Below are 16,576 nucleotides of genomic sequence, written 5' to 3' on the forward strand. Positions count from 1 at the left end.
ACTGGGAATTTACCCCTAGAAACTGAAAACACTAATTTGAAAAGGTAAATGTACCCCTATGTTTATTGTAGCATTATTTACAATAGCCAAGATTTGGAAGCAACCTAAGTATTACCGATAGATGAATGGATAAAGAAGATGTGGTATGTACATACACAATGGAGTATTGCGCAGCTATTGAAGAGGATGAGATCTTGCCATCTGTGACAACATGGATAGGCCTATAGGTATATATGCTAAGTGAAATAAGTCAGATTGAAAAAGACAAATACCATATGATTTCACTCATATGTGGAATTTAAAAAAACAAAACAAATGCATAAACAAACAGAAAGCAGAATCTGATCTATAAATACAGAGAACAAACTGAGGATTGCCAGAAGGAAGAAGGGTGAAGGGATGGGTAAAATGAATGAAGGGGAAAGGGAGATATAGGCTTCCAGTTATGAAATAAGTCATGAGAACAAAAGGTACATAGAGAATATAGTCAATGATATTGCAATAGTGTTGTATGGTGACAGATGGTAGCTATACTTGTGGTGAACGTAACATAACATTATAGAGGTATCGAATCACTATGTCCTACACCTGAAACTAATGTAACATTGTGTGTCAACTAATACTCAAATAAAAAACTTAAAAAAAAATTCAGGCTGGTATTACAGTGATTGTGCAAATATATGAACAAATGAACAAATCAATTAATTAATATAAATATCATGAAGAAACATTTACGTAATACTCATGTACAGGGACTAGTCACCATGGCTACAAAGATACTTGAGAGGTAATCGCTCACCCAATTAAAGGATAATCCCATCTATCATTTTAAAATGAGTGCTTGGGATGCGCCTTACAATTCTCTTGCAGTAAGAGGTACACATGATGATCTACATAACAACTCTATATGTGAGCATTCCTTTGATAGCCACAATGAAAATGAATGCTACAGCATATATTTTCACCACTCAGAAAGCATGAATCATTAGAGCATAAATAAATCTTCCCATTTCAAAAACTTATTCATGATCCCAGGAGTTGCCACTTCCACCTGAATTCCCCATCAAGTCTGAGGGTTACAGCTTTGCCCTGGTGTTATCAAAGCAGCTGGACCTCATGGAACCTGGGGAGCAATACTCTTGACTTTCCCTATTGGCTGCTCTCCCTCACAATCCAGCATCATCCCATTTTCACTTTAGCTTTCATGAAGCAATCTCATTCCCAATGGGAGTGACTGAGATCACCATCCCATTCCCCATAGCTAAACCTATCAACAGTTTCATGATAAATGCACTCCCTGCACCAGATACAAAATTGAGATGGCTTCAGACTAAGACCTTAGAAGAAAAGAAAGTCATAGTTAATTCCCCAAACTGTAATAATTTTCATTTGTTGAATATTTTATCTCAGATGAAACATTTTATTTGTTGTAGTCACTTCCTCCCGAGTTTGATAAGTTAATTTAAACTGTGTTAACCCAAATTTGTGTTGAATTACTGTTTTATCTTTTTATAGTTGTTTTCTTGGTTCTAAAATTATGTTATGAATGAAGTCTCTTATACCGAATTCAATTCAACAAGTATTTTAGAAGGTTTCATTAGAGAGACACAGTGAAACCACTCTATGAGATAGTGTTATAACAAAGCTAGAGATAATAGCACCAATCCCTTGACCCTATAGATTTCAAATCTGGAGAGAAAGACTCATGTATTTGTATATAAGTAAAATCTTAGGAGATTTAAGGTTTCCCTTGAAAATACCTATTTTGCAGAATTAGGAAAATCTTGGAGAAAGAGTGGCAATTATGATGGGTTTTGTGGCAAGTGTAGAATATTTATTATTGCCCATTAAATCTACTAAACTTAAAGGTCATCATGAATAAAGACTATCTTAATCACCTCTGTCCCCTAAAGTTGTTGATACAGGATCATAGATGTATCCTGAGTAGAACAAAATACTTTGAATTTGTGCTTCTTATTTAGAAATATGTTCCTAAGTAACAAGGATTTTTATAAGCACTTACCGTACGTCTTATTTCTTTTATAAGATTGACTCAAGGACTGAGAAGCTGAAACATGATCTCAGTTGGATGGGATTGGACAGTGCAACTAGATGGTGTTTGAAGAAATGAGTTTAAGTCCCAGCTCTGCTTATTAGCCAGGTGAACATAAATGAGGTATTTAGTTTCTTTGAACTTCCAGTTCATGTACTGAGATTAGAAACAACAAAACGTGGCACTCAGGGTTTGAGAAAGATTACATAAAATAATATTAAGACTTCTATAAAGTAGGAATTCAAAATAAGTTAGAATAAGTTGAATTTGATTCGGCATGACTCATGTTTCCAAAACAATCTTTTATTTATTAATAATAATAGCACATATGTATTAATATTGACTGTGCATCAATATAAAAAATACTGTATTGCACGAATGTGCTCATTAATCTTCAGATCCACAGCAATTCTGAAGGGTAGCAATGAAGAAACTGAGACTTTGTGGTATTTATTTGCCTGAACTAGGAAATAGAAGAGACAGCATTTAAACTCTTACTGTCTGACTCCAGAAATTTTACAATGAATTGTAATGCAAACTATTTCCTAGTGAAACAAACAATTGCAAACTTCTGAATCTAGTAAAATTACAACTTTTTAATCTGTTTTCTACTAGGGAAGATGTTTTCACTCCCCCAAAGATACTGCTTATCCCTTGCAGAGGCTTTCTTTGAGCTCTTTGAGGTTTGAAAAAAACTGCAGCTCAGGGGTTCACCTCTCCCTTCCTTTGTGAGGAAGGAAGGAAGATTCACTGGGTTGGTGAGGCTGAGGAATTGCGGTGTAGACCGGGCTGTTGATAACGCAGCCCTACCTCCTCTATATGATCCCCTACCCAGTGTGCTTGGCCTCTGCCTGGCAGGATTGTCACTGCCCTGCTGCTCTGTGAGTAAGTTCCACTCAAGGAAAATCAGAAACCAGGATTTGGCCTTGGTTCTAAGCTATCTGAAATAAATCTAATAAGTTGATCCCTATCAAATTCCATGTATATTTATCAGCTGGTTCAACATCTGGAGGAGATAGAGGTATGTTTAGCGATTAGTTTCAAGTTCCAACACATGTTAAATCTGGCCAGTTGTATGGGCATTTTAAACTCCACTTGGAGAATAAACCATGATGGATGAATGCACTTTTTGCATCCAGAATCCACTTTTTGCTCTTTCTCAAGGTATAGCTTATGAAATGTAAGTATGGATAAAATGTGGTCTGAGTATAATTAAATTTTATTAAAGAAAAAAATCAAGGGGATGTGAGTTTAACGCCTCTTAAGCATGCATATATACATGATAGTTTAATATCTCTTAAGCATGTGTGTGGAGAGAGAGAGAGAGAGAGAATTTAAGATGAAGAGTCTCTGGAGCCAGTCAAATCTGGATTCTAGCATTGTCAGATGTCTAACCCTCTAATCTTCTAAGTCACTAAATAACCCCCAAGTCTCAGTTTCACTTCTGTAAAACTGGAATAATAGTATTTCATTATAGGATTAATCTGAGAATCAAGTTTGTTGATGAATAAACAGCTTACTATCATGTTTAATATACAATAAGCACTCAGTAGTAGCTCGTGCTATTATTATTATGCTATTGTTATCATAATTTAATAAGTAAACCAATTTTCTTCTTTCCATAGAAAAATAGGGGGAAAAAAGCAATTAATTTAAAATTTGGTAAGAAAGAATTCACCCCCTCAAAAAAATGGGCTCTCAAGGTATGAAGTGTGTTCAGCATTTTACTGATCCTAGTCTAAGTGATATTTATTTACTGATCTTATTCTAAATATCTAAATAGGATATTCATTTAGAATAGGATCAGTAAATCACCAGGATTTTTGTCTTTTATTTAAGTGTATGTGTGTGTTGGGGGTGGGGATTCTAGCCCATGATCTTTTCGATGAGGAAAAGGCATAAGACATAGGGGAAATTTGTTTTGTTTTGTTCTGTCATATTGATAAAGTAACAAATGTCATTTCTAGAACAAAACTTATGTCATATTTATGTTCCAATGAATTTTCTTTCTTTTTTTTCAGAAGCAGTTTGACTATGAATACTGGCTATAAACTTTTGGAACACTCAGTGCCCACTATTGTTACTACCCTCTCAACTGTGGCCAATTTCAAATTTAGAATTTAAGTGACTGTCACTACTTTGGTTCCTAATTACTGAAGACTCTGTGCTAAAATTCAGACTTTGTTGCGAGGAAATAAAGTTTTTAAGGAACATTTCTGATATCTTTTGTGTTTATGTTGACCCTAAAAATTAATGCAAAGCATGATATATTTCCAGTTGGTCACTAAAATAAAATCCAACTGTAAAAGGAAAGCAATCAGAAACTGTTCTTTATTCAGACAGTGTCAGGGGAACCTGTGTTTTCCCTTCATTTTGTTTTAGTATGTGTTTGAAGCTTCATGGTGAATTGCATAATTGAGAGATTCAGAACTAGGCATTTTAAATAATAATATGTAGCAGTTGTCAAGGTAACTTGGGAAGGGTATTGAGGAATTTTTTTAACATAAAAGGAAATAGGAACATTCTCCTTTATTGTTAGTATCAATGTCTGTGCTTTATGCATTGACCCCGCAGAATGCAAAATGTTGTATATTTATAGTCAGTGACTACAATAAAATCTTTTATCAGACTTGAAAGGGAGCAAATCTGAAAATGTTCTAGCAATCTCTAATACACTATGAGACTCTTCTATTAGTATGTGTTTCTGTTAAATTTTAGCTGAATTACAAATGAGGCAGGTAAAAAATACTGCTAGAAGATACTGTAAGGACTGTAAGACAAACTGAGTGACATGAGAATTAACAGATCTATTAAGCATCACACAATCTGAATGTTTATCAAAATCAAACCTTGGACAAAATTCTCAAACTATCTGGAAAGATGCTAGTGAATACTCATACGTCTATATCACTTTATATTTTTTAAAAAAGTGAATGCCAGGCCCCATTCTATGTTCTGTACCCAATTAACTCATTTGATCCTCAGAACCACGGTGTGGAGGAGGTCCTATAATTATCCTCACTTTATTAATGGGGAAACTGAGAGACAGAGGGATTAAGTAACTCACTCATGATACAAGATAAGAAGTGCCAGGACTACAATTTGAACCAAGTAATTTTTCTCTCCAAGTCTGGATGCTTGACACTGCAGTTCTTCTTACTGTGGAAGGGCTGGGGTCCTTTATTTCCCACACACAAGTCCAGTGAAAGTAGAAATATATTCTAGTCTCTGATCTGTGCCTTCCCTTTGTGGATTTTGATGACAGAACGCCCGTGCTCCCTGCTGGGGGAGTCATGGAAGAAGTATATTCTTGCGTCCCTGGTTTCAGAATGTGTTCGGTTTCACCCTTTGGAGTTAGAAGAGAAGAACTGAGCTGATTGGGTCTTTGGGGATAGTTTTTTGTTTTACCAGTTTTAGCAGAGCTGGCTTCTACACCTTCAAAAACATGTCAGACCCACAGGCAGCCTCAGTTTGGGCATTTTAAAGAATTACTACTGACTGAGGGAAAGACATATTTGCTATCTATGTTGTCTTGGAGAAAAATGATATTTTGGGGCCAGTGACAAATGCTTTTGTATAGCATAATAATGCAATTTGGCTGGTCTTGCTCAAAGAAATTTGGACAATGGAATTAATTGTACACATCGGAGTGAAAATAAAACAGTTCATATGAAAGAACAAACAAAATAGAATAAATAAAATGCAAATGAATTTAACTAAGACGACTGTCTTTGTGAGTTTTCCTTCTCATACTCTCTTACAACAATTGCCAAAGTACAAAGGTTAAAACTGATACAACAAGGCTTTGGTGGATAAATTCTAGCATGCTACCCAGAGAACCAGAAACTTTGAGAGAAATTCTTCTAAATATAAAGAGCTTATCCCACTCACATTAGTGAGTTTGAATTAAAATATCTGTAGTGTGATCATATATTTAACTCTTTAATCTTTCCCGGGTAGGGTTGAAATATTTAAGCACTGGCTCCATATAAGTACAAAGGTAGTCTTCGAGGATTTTAACAAAAGCACAAACATGTAGATAATTATAAAATTTGGGTCATGAAAGTCCTCTCACTTTGTTCTATAATCAAGGCTTTCAAATTCTATGACAGTCCTCCGGGCTTCTGCCTGATTTCCTGGAGATCCCAATGAAGGTAGTGTTTGAGATGGAGAGGCAGAGCTGTAGGTTTTCAAAGAATTGCTAAGATCGGAAGGAGGCAACCAAAACCAAAGGCTGGTTTCTAAGGCAGGTCTGCTGGGTTTCCATCTTCATGAAAGGGATTCATTCTGATGGGATCTTGCAGCATCTCAAGGCTGGTGCCTAAATGAGAATGTGTATGTGTGTGCATATGTACACGTGTGTGTGTGTGTGTGTGTGTGTGTGTGTGTCAGAGACACAGAGACCGAAGGAAGGAGAGAGGAGACAGAGAACACAGCAGAAATACCATTTAAATATCATTTTTTTCCCAAGAAAATTCCTCTTGGGAACTAGGGTTGAGGACTACACGACAACCATTATTTCTCAGACTTAGAGCATTTGACTACGTTTTCAAAGCTACCACTTCATGCGACAGGTGTCGAGCATAGGCCAATCAATGACCCCTGCGTATTCAAGAACTTGCACATGCCCACAGAGTGAGGGCCTGAGGCTTCTAAGAAAAAATCCATACCCTGGTCAGTTTTAAATTCCCTTAGCAGGCTTCAGCAGCCTTACTGAACCAGCCCCCACCACTACACCAGGGACTTTGGCCCCAGATCAGTGGAATGTGTGATGGCAAAAGGGTTTTACCGTATGCAGGACTCACTGCAGTGACTGGAGGCACGGAGTGGCTGTTGTCTTCCTAAGAAATCTCTCCAATCTGGAGTGAATTTCAGTCATTTACCAAACATGCTCCACATAAATTATTCCAAACTATGTTTACTTACTTGGGTCTAAAATCCTGTAGATGGACAAAGCACACATGGCCACAGAAAGAAAAAAAAAAAAAAAAGTCCTGATTGGAGCCCAGCCCGGTGAACACAACTTTTCCTTCTTCAAGAAGTTAAGTCCAGATTTTAACCCTGTGGCATCAGATGTGGCCACACAACAGAATGTATTAAATTACCAGACTTTTTTTTTCTTTTTGGTCAAAGACATGTAAATAAATGATCAGGAGAAGCAAAGCTAATATAAAAAAGAGATTCACAGATGAGTTTATCAAGAACAGAAGGAGAGTTCTAGTATTTGTAAAAATTATGTCCCAAGCTTATTCTCTTACAGGTTTAAACACGATGACAAGAATGATATCAACTTTTTCTTCCAATCTGATGACAAAATATTAGGGATTTCCTCATCGTATTTGTTTTTGTTTTTGTTTTCAAATACTTTCTTAGGGAATTGGTAACACAAAAGGTTCACTCTCAGGTAATAAGATGCATCTCTACTTGATTCCTCAACTCATTCAATCTGAGATTTTGAAGGCCATATTACTAACTCACAGGACTATTGTGAAGAATTAGTTAAAGCAGCATTTGCAAAATCCTTCAAGATGTTCACATAAAAGGTGCTAAAGAAGAAACAAATCAAGTATCTTAACAGAGGGGACTCCAAAGGGAGACCTCCTTCTATTAATTTTTTCCCTTAATTCTAACCAAAATTCAGAATTTGGCTAATGCCAAGATACTGTCTAGAAATTCTTGGACAATGGAATTCTGATGTTTGTGATCTGGTTTCTTTCTGGCTTGCTGTTGGTATTATATTCCTATTAGGGCATAATTAACACAGTACCCCAGAACTATAGTATTTTCTTTATAGCTTTTCTCATTTGAGGGAATGTTTTTGTTCAAAGGCAAACAAACAACCCAAGAATCTCACAGCAGTCTGGTAGGTTAGAAAAAGAAAAATCTATCTTCTGCTTTGCTCTCACAGGGACACTAGCTCATTTTCAGTTTTGACTGTTCTTCCTATTTTCCACATCATCGATGAGAGATGAGTTTCTCTTTTCATTCATTTGGAAGATGTCTGCAGCCATAACCTCTGAAATCCTTCTTGTGAGCCTTCAGTTCCGTTTGGACGACTGCATGACTTGTTGCATGATTTCCAATCATTTTGGCTCTGTGTTATGCAGCCCAGCATTATTTGTAAGGTCCATCAATTTCTGGTCCTGAGTCACTGAAACTCTTATTTCCCATTACAGGATTCTAGGAGTATGCATAGCATGAGGGGTAATATACAGGCTAAGGTTGCAACCATCAATAATTCCACCAAGTTAAATATGCTAAGTCTAGTGTCAGGCCTTACCATGCAAGGAGCTTTGGCCCTACATGAGTGGAGGGTATGAGAGCAGAAGGGTTTTTGTCCTACCCACTGCTCACTATGGAGAACAGGCAGAAATTGTGTGTGCTTGCCCAAGAAGGCACCACCACAATGAGCTGAATTTTCACGATGCTTTTTACCTCTGCCCTTGTCATACAGAAAAGGAAAGTGGAACATGGGTTGGTACCAAATATGTAATCAGCATTCAACTGATGTTTGTGATGATTGAGCCAGTCAGTCAACAAATCTCATTGAGTCCCTACTATGTGCCTTTCTCAAAACGAGGGTACTTCAGCAAGAAAAATAAAGAAAGTCCCTGCCCTTGTGCAACTTACAGTCTTGCATGGGGAAAGGACGAGAAGTGTCCTCAGAACGCTGTAAGCACAACTGGCTGGTTTCAAACAATTTAGGCCAAATGCACTGCAACGTCTCAATAATAAAAGTCTGGGTGTTTCAGCCTTTGTTCTCCAGACAATAGCTGTAATTCTCCTTGACTTTCATTGCAGCCTCACTGTTCTAATAGAGAAGCATCCAAAAACATGTCTGTTGAAACTCTGCCCAAGGACGCCTAAAGATAGAAGCTCTTACAGCACTTGGGTATGAAGTTCACGGAAAGCATGTCATGGCCCAGGCACTTGGAAGACCCTCCCTCAGAGCCTGTGTTTCTTCACTTGTCTTCATAACTCTGCCACCAAGGCCATTCAGCAGGTGACTACCTTGGCACATTCAGACTTAATGACTACTCTAGTTCTTGTAAACACTTCATCAACTCTTCGGCTGAAGTCAAGAATGATTATATCATCCACACTCCCTTTATCTACTGATTCATTTACTCTTTTTAATAAAAGGGGAAAAAAAGGTGTGTCTAGGAGGATGTATTTTTAGAGACTTTAGTAGATAACCTCAGCATCCCCACGTTTCTTCTTCCTACAACTTTGAAGGCAAACTATCCTTCTTGTGATGCCTCATTGTATGTCTCCTAGATACACATGTGGCTTGATACCCTCGTTAACCAACGAGGTTATGGTTATGATGCTCAAAGAACTCTCCCCCTCCAGCATCTCCTTACATGTCCATTGCGTTCAACTTTAAGGGAAAACTTTATCTTTTTTTTTTTTTTTATTATTTCTGGGACTGCTGTGTTTAGCTGAGGCTGCATTTTTTCATAAGAAATAGGGATTCTCAATACTATGGAAAGCCACACTGGCACATTTTGGGATTAATTTCCTAGTAACAATGCATTTAATGCAAAACATACTTCTATTGTAGCAAAGAAAAAAAGCCAAAGGAGCAATATGCATTTTGCAGATTCTGCCAAACAAGGCAATGTTTGTTTATGCTTTAGAGAAAATAAATTAATGTGTTTTGTTTACATTTGCATACATCTTTCTAAAACACATGCATACACAAAACAGTTGTTGTTGTGTTATTATTAATATTTTTGTTATGGGGCCTTTTCCTGGCAGTCCATATGGCTTCCTCTGCATGGCTTTACCTTTATACCCTAAGAATTCATCTTGTAGCCCTTTCTAACTTGCTAGACCTGTGTCACCTAGATAAGGACCCTAGAAAGCTCCCCACTGACTTCTGCTGAGGATTAACACTGCCACCATATTTCATGGAGATTTTATATATCTCTCCCAGAAAATGTACACATCAATTGTATCCAATTAAAAAACTGTGAATTCTTTCTAAGAGGTTACTCAAACTGGGCACATGACTACTTTCAAGATTTGGAATTTCCAAATTAACAGACAAAATTCTCATCCCTTTGAAGAATTTGGTCTAAAGTGTATATTCAGTCTTAGGTTTTATCCAAAAGAATTTTTTTCTCTATAGCAAGTCTTCTTCCTGATATTTCATTGCCATTACAGCCCTTACACTAAAAATCATGTGGTTTTTTTTTTTGTTCCTATTACTTTCTGAATGTTTTTCCCTCTGTGCAATTCAAATTTCACATGTGACAAAAATATACAAATTGGTTATTATTTATATTTTAAAATCTTGTTTAACATTTTTTCCTTTCCCTTTCTTCTCTTTGCCTTTCTTTGCTTCCCCATTCTCTAATACACATGTACATATATCTCCATATCTATAAACATTTACAGGCTTAAGTATGCATGTGACTTGTATGGGTGTATATTTCTGTGTACATATAAAAAAATTTACTTCTAGCCCTATCCATTGAGAGAGCCAGGAATTAACAACACTCTGGTAACACTGATCACACTAAATACCCACTTCTTAGTTTCTAAATATACCTCTCCACAAAAAGGAACCTCGGTTCTTTGGGAAATGAATGATTTCAGAGATAAGGCAGGGAAAGGACAAAATGAACCTGAAACACCCAGTGATCAGAAAGTGAAGAGATGCTCAAAGAATGATGGAAAGAGGTCAAAAAGACACAAAAAGGGACTGCCACTGGCCATATGAGGAAGAGGTTGAGCATCAAAATAAATAATGATAATAATGAAATACAACCAATTAAATTAACTTGGAATCTACGAGTCCATCCTAATATAAGTAAGTGCAAGAAAGGCAAAAGTTGTTTCTTAAAATAAAACACCAACTAATAAATGTAGAAGAAATGATGGAGATAGAAATTTACCATTAGATAAATCTCACAATGGCATTTATTCAGGCAGGGGTGGATTGTTGAGGCCAGACTAGTGTGTACTCTCAGAATATTTTCCTGAAAAATGCTAGTCAATTACAAAGGAGGATGTTGACATTACAATGGGGAAATCTGCCAGATAGCACTATGGCCAGATGCTCAAGTTTAACATCACCAGAGATGTGATGGATGGGTATTATGTGCCCCTGATATGATGTACTGCAAAGAACACAGCATCTTTCCTGTAGTGTTTTTGCTAAGAGAGTGTGACCTGAGTCTGGTCATGAGGAAACAACTTAAGAATGTTAAGAATTGTACTCTTGAAGAATTGATCAAGGATATAAAAGAGGGAAAGACCATAGAACTTTTCCAGTTTGGAGGAGAACAAAGAGATATGACAACTCAATGCAGTGAGTGTTCCTGGATGGAATCCTGGACCAGAAAGGCAGAATTTTATGGGACAATTGCCAAATTTGATTGAATCTGTTGATTGGATGGTAGTGTCATATCAGTTGATTTCCTGATTTGGAGGTTTGTGTGATGCTTATGTAGCAGAGCATCCTTGACTTTGGGAAATACACACCAGAGTTTTTAGAATTATTAGGACTTTGTGTTTTCAATATGCTCTCAGATGATTTAGAATATCAATGTTAATGGGTAGATATACTCCATGTGCATGTGTGGTTGTCCTGGGGAGAGAGTGACAGTGACAGAGACAAAGATGATGGAGCAAATGCTTAAATAACAGTTGGGGAATCTGGGTAAAGGGAATGTGGAAATTTTTGTAATTTTCTTTTAACTCTTCTATAAATTTGAAATTATTATTTCTTTTTTTTAAGTATAATTAACATAGTGTTATATTAGTTTGGGTATATAATATGATTCAGCAATTCTATACATTACTTTGTGCTCATCAGGGTAAGTATATTCTTAATCCTCATCATCTCTTTCGCCCATCTTCCCATCCACCTCCCCTCTGGTAACCCTTTGTTTGTTCTCTGTATTTAAGAGTCTGTGGTTTTTGGTCTGTCTTTTTTTTTTGTTGTTCATTTGTTTTGTTTCTTAAGTTCCACATATGGGTGAAATCATATGGTACTTGTCTTTCTCTGACTTATTTCACTTAGCATTCTACCTTCTAGGTCCATCCATGTTGTTGCAAATGGCAAGACTTAATTCTTGTTTATGGCTGAGTACAATTCTATTGTGTATATATATACATATCATTATGAGATATATATATATCTCACATCTTCTTTATCCATTTATCCATGGATGGACACAGACTGCTTCCATATCTTGGCTATTGTAAGTAATGCTGCAATAAACATAGGGGTGCATATACCTTTTTGATTGAGTGTTTTCATTTTCTTTGGATAAATATCCAGTAGTGGAATTGCTGGATCATATGATAATTCTATTTTTAATTTTTTGAGAAAACTCCATACTGTTTTCCACAGTAGGTGCACCGGTGTGCATTCCCACCAACAGTGCATGAGGGTTTCCTTTTTCTCCACATCCTCGCCAACACTTGTTATTTCTTGTGTTTTTTATTTTAACCATTGTGACAGGTGTGAAGTAAAACTGAACACTTTCTTACACCATACCTAAAAATAAACTCAAAATGATTTAAAGACCTAAATATGATACTTGAAACCATAAAACTCCTAGAAGAAAACATAGGCATAATTTCTTTGAGATCAGCTGTAGAAACATTTTTCTAGGTATGTCTCCACAGGCAAGGGAAACAAAAGAAAAATTGAACTATTGAGACTACACCAAAACAAAAATCTTTTGCACAGAAAAGGAAACCATCAACAAAACAAAAAGGCAAACTACTGAGTAGGAGACAATATTTGCAAATAATTACCTGATAAAGGGTTATTATCCAAAATATGTAAAGAACTATACAACTCAACACCAAAAAAAAAAAAACACAATCTAATTAAAAAATGGGCATAGGACCTGAATAGACATTTTTCCAAAGAAGACATACAAATGGCCAACAGACACATAAAAAGATGCTCAACATCACTAGTCATCAAGAAAATGCAAATACCACAAGATATAAATTTGAAGTTTTTCAAAATAAATTGTTTATTTTCTTATTTCAGATCATTTTTCAGTGTTTTATTTATAGTTCTCTTCCCCTGGCTGTGGTGAAAAATAGGAATGATACTTGAGAATTCTTACAGATGTTCTCTCAAACTGAATATGTAGTTGTAATCCACATTTAATGTGGAAACATCCAAGGAAGCATCTTGATCTTTCCTATCTTTCTTTATGGTTCTCTAGATTCCACTAACTTGGGAATAAGATACTCAACAGATTCTACCAATTTAAGAATAAGATACTTCAGATAGAAATTTTCCCATGGAGGAGACAGGGAATATATAAATTAATAAAAAGTGGAAATCTAGGCACTTTAAGGATTAATAATTAAGAAGCAGTATACCAGACCTTTAAATTTAGTTTCATTTTTTAAAAATGAATAACATCTCAAAAGAAAAAGGGAAAAGATTATTTTGCATGTATAGAAATTTTACGTTTTTACTCATTGGTGCATTCATATCTTCTGTCACTCTGTTCCTGAAGACAGGGACAATGGAGTCTATAATATTCTGATTTATCACCTCTAGTACCCACTGTGCACTTAATAAATTATTATGTAGTTACATCTTTTCAGCATTCTACTGCAGAGTAAAGTGAAAACGCATGGAGTTTGAGTCAGACAAGATTTCAAATTCTTGCTCTCATCTGTTTCTCGATGCTTCTTAAATTGTCTGAATCTTGGTTCTTTGGTAGGGTTGTTGAGAGGATTAAACACATTTAATGAATGACTTGGACTGAGGGTGGTGGCTGGACCATAATGGACTCGATGGATAGTAGTGATTCTTACTGCTTTTTAACATGTTATCACCTCTACTTAAAGATGATAGAAAAACTGTGTAGTATAGAGACCACAAATATCAAGCAGTTGGCTTTAGGGAAGGAAGAAGAGAGAGAATGAGTGAGCTAACAACAAACTTCTCCATTCTATATTCCTTGTTTTCTATCATTGTCACTATCATTATCATCACCATTAATGACATCATTATGTCAACACTAACACTCATGCCACACTTGCTCTGCACCTGCAACATCTCATGTAATTTTTATCACAACTCTCTACAATGGTGCTTATTATTTTCCCTCACTTACAGAGAGATTAAGTAACTTGTTCAAAGTCACCTAGATAGTAACTGGCAGAGCTGGGATTCAAACCTAAACAGGCTGACTCCAAAATTGGCCGTTTCGGTATATTATACCCCTGAAGGGCTCTTCTTAGTGTGTCCTCCAAGATCCATAAGGAAATAAGATAGTTACATCCACATCTTGGATCTCATCTTAATTTTCTGGCTTTAAGATTCTTAAGCTCATTGGAGAATGTTTAAACTCGGAGACCAGCAATGGCCTCCCATCAGATAATAAGACTTAATGACTGAAACAGATGCCTGACAGATGTCTGTGGCATGTCAGGGGTACATTCTAAGCAATGTGCAGCTGGCCATTACATTAGGCTCTAATAGCACTAGCCCTAATATTTGGAAGCACTTTCCAGTCTCAAAAGAGCAGGAGTTTTGTCTTCTTTCATCAATACCAGGATATGTCCATTACTAAACGTGGTGCCAAACACAAACAAGGTGGGAGCTAAACAGTTGCTGAATAAGTAAATGAACTCTTTTGCCTCATGTAGTGACACTTATTATGCCTCAAAGGACTATTTGAAAATTAAATAAATGTGTAAATGAGTTGTGTTTAGAAGACAGTACCTGGCACACAGTACACAGTCAATAAATGTTGGCTATCATTATTATTTTGATTATTATTTACCATAAGACTCTAAAGACTTACAAAAGCTAATCAGTACAGTCCTCTTCAACAAATGCCTTATTTACTTCCAAAGGGTGGTTTCCATCATGCTGACTCCTAAAGGATTTGCACCTATTTCAAGATGTGACCATCTCTCCATTTTACTAAGCACTGATGTCACACCTACTGGGAAAGACCAATATTAATAGAGCTACTTTTGCATTACCCACTCATCTTAGAAAGCTTCTAATCCTCTGGCATGTTTCACAAGTAATTATAGGTAGCTTTGTAAGTGATACCAATTCCCTTCCACCCTTAGATTCATGTGGTTTCTTAACTCTCCATATTTCAAGGCTTGGCTGAGAATTTCTGCCAATTACTTTTTCCTTTTCCCAAAAGGTCTTCATTAGTTTCTAATTGTAGACTTTCTTATCTGCACTTTTCTTGTTTAAATAAAATTAGAAATATAAATGTTCAGGAATTTTGCCATTTTATATTCATCATATTGCCATGGCCTTTCTTCTTTGACTTTAAGAATATATTTTCTTAGAGAATTTCTTCCTCCTTAATAACTTTTAACCTAATTTTACTAAAATTCACTCATTCAGTCCTTGCATCTTTTCCCTATTTACTTTAAATATGTACCTTTTATCCTATTCAGATAATTTTTTTAGCTAAAGATAATTTTAAACAATTCTTCATCTAAGACGACTTACATTTTCTTTCATTCATTTCTAGAGAAATTACAACTATTTTATTTAACCAAAGTAGCTATCTCCTAATACTTAGATTAAGTTTTTCCACTTTTTGCATGGCTCAGATTTTTTTAATCTATTAGGGGCACCTGAGTGGCTCAGTCAGTTAAGTGGCTGCCTTCAGCTCAGGTCATGATTCCAGGTTCCTGGGACAGAGCCCCGGGCTCCCTGCTCAGCAGGGAGCCTGCTTCTCCCTCTCCCTCTGTCTCCTGCCTTCTGCTCTCACTCTCTCTCTGTCAAATAAATAAATAAAATCTTTAAAAAAATAAAATTTCCATTCTAAGACTTAAAAAGTAATGCGTATCTGTTGCAATAAACTATAATGGATATATATTTTGAGAAAAGTTTTTAAAAGGCATATAAATAAAAGAGAATGACAAAACAATGATCTCTACAAACTAGGACAAGCACAATGGTATATGCCATGCAGAGCTGCTATAAGAATGAATTTATACTCTCTGTCTCTCTCTCCTTTTAAAAGTCTAGGTCTATACATAGCCCCCAAACCAATTCTGCCTGAATAGTCAATCATTCAGTCATTACCTATATCTTGACCTTATTTCTTTGGATTCTTACACTATGTCTAGGCACTGTTGAAAATATCTAAAACACCACAATTTCATAATTCTTATATCAGTTCTCCCCCCCGAGCTTCAGTTATGTTAACTTTCCATGCATTAGGTTTTACTGGAAGTTTAATTATTTCTTGTGTGGATATATTAATTTCTGAGATTATAAACTCCTTTTTTCAAGTACTTGGAAAGTGCATGGGCCCTAGGCTTTATACATATTGTGTCCAATAAACATGATCTCCCATGAACTCTGTGTTGGAAATATTAGAATCTTAATACATGTCCTGTTGGTGTGCTAATTTTAACAGAAACAACCTTCAACACTCATAGTGAAGAGTTATATTTAATCATACATTAGAGTGATAATATACAAATATCTGGCATAAAGATATTTCCATTCTTTTTGCATCCATGTTGTGTTTCATTCATGTAGTTTTA

This window comes from Callorhinus ursinus, unplaced genomic scaffold (genome assembly GCF_003265705.2).
Source record: "Callorhinus ursinus isolate GAN/ISIS: 27379988/994484 unplaced genomic scaffold, GSC_fseal_2.0 scaffold5, whole genome shotgun sequence".
NCBI lineage: Eukaryota > Metazoa > Chordata > Mammalia > Carnivora > Otariidae > Callorhinus > Callorhinus ursinus.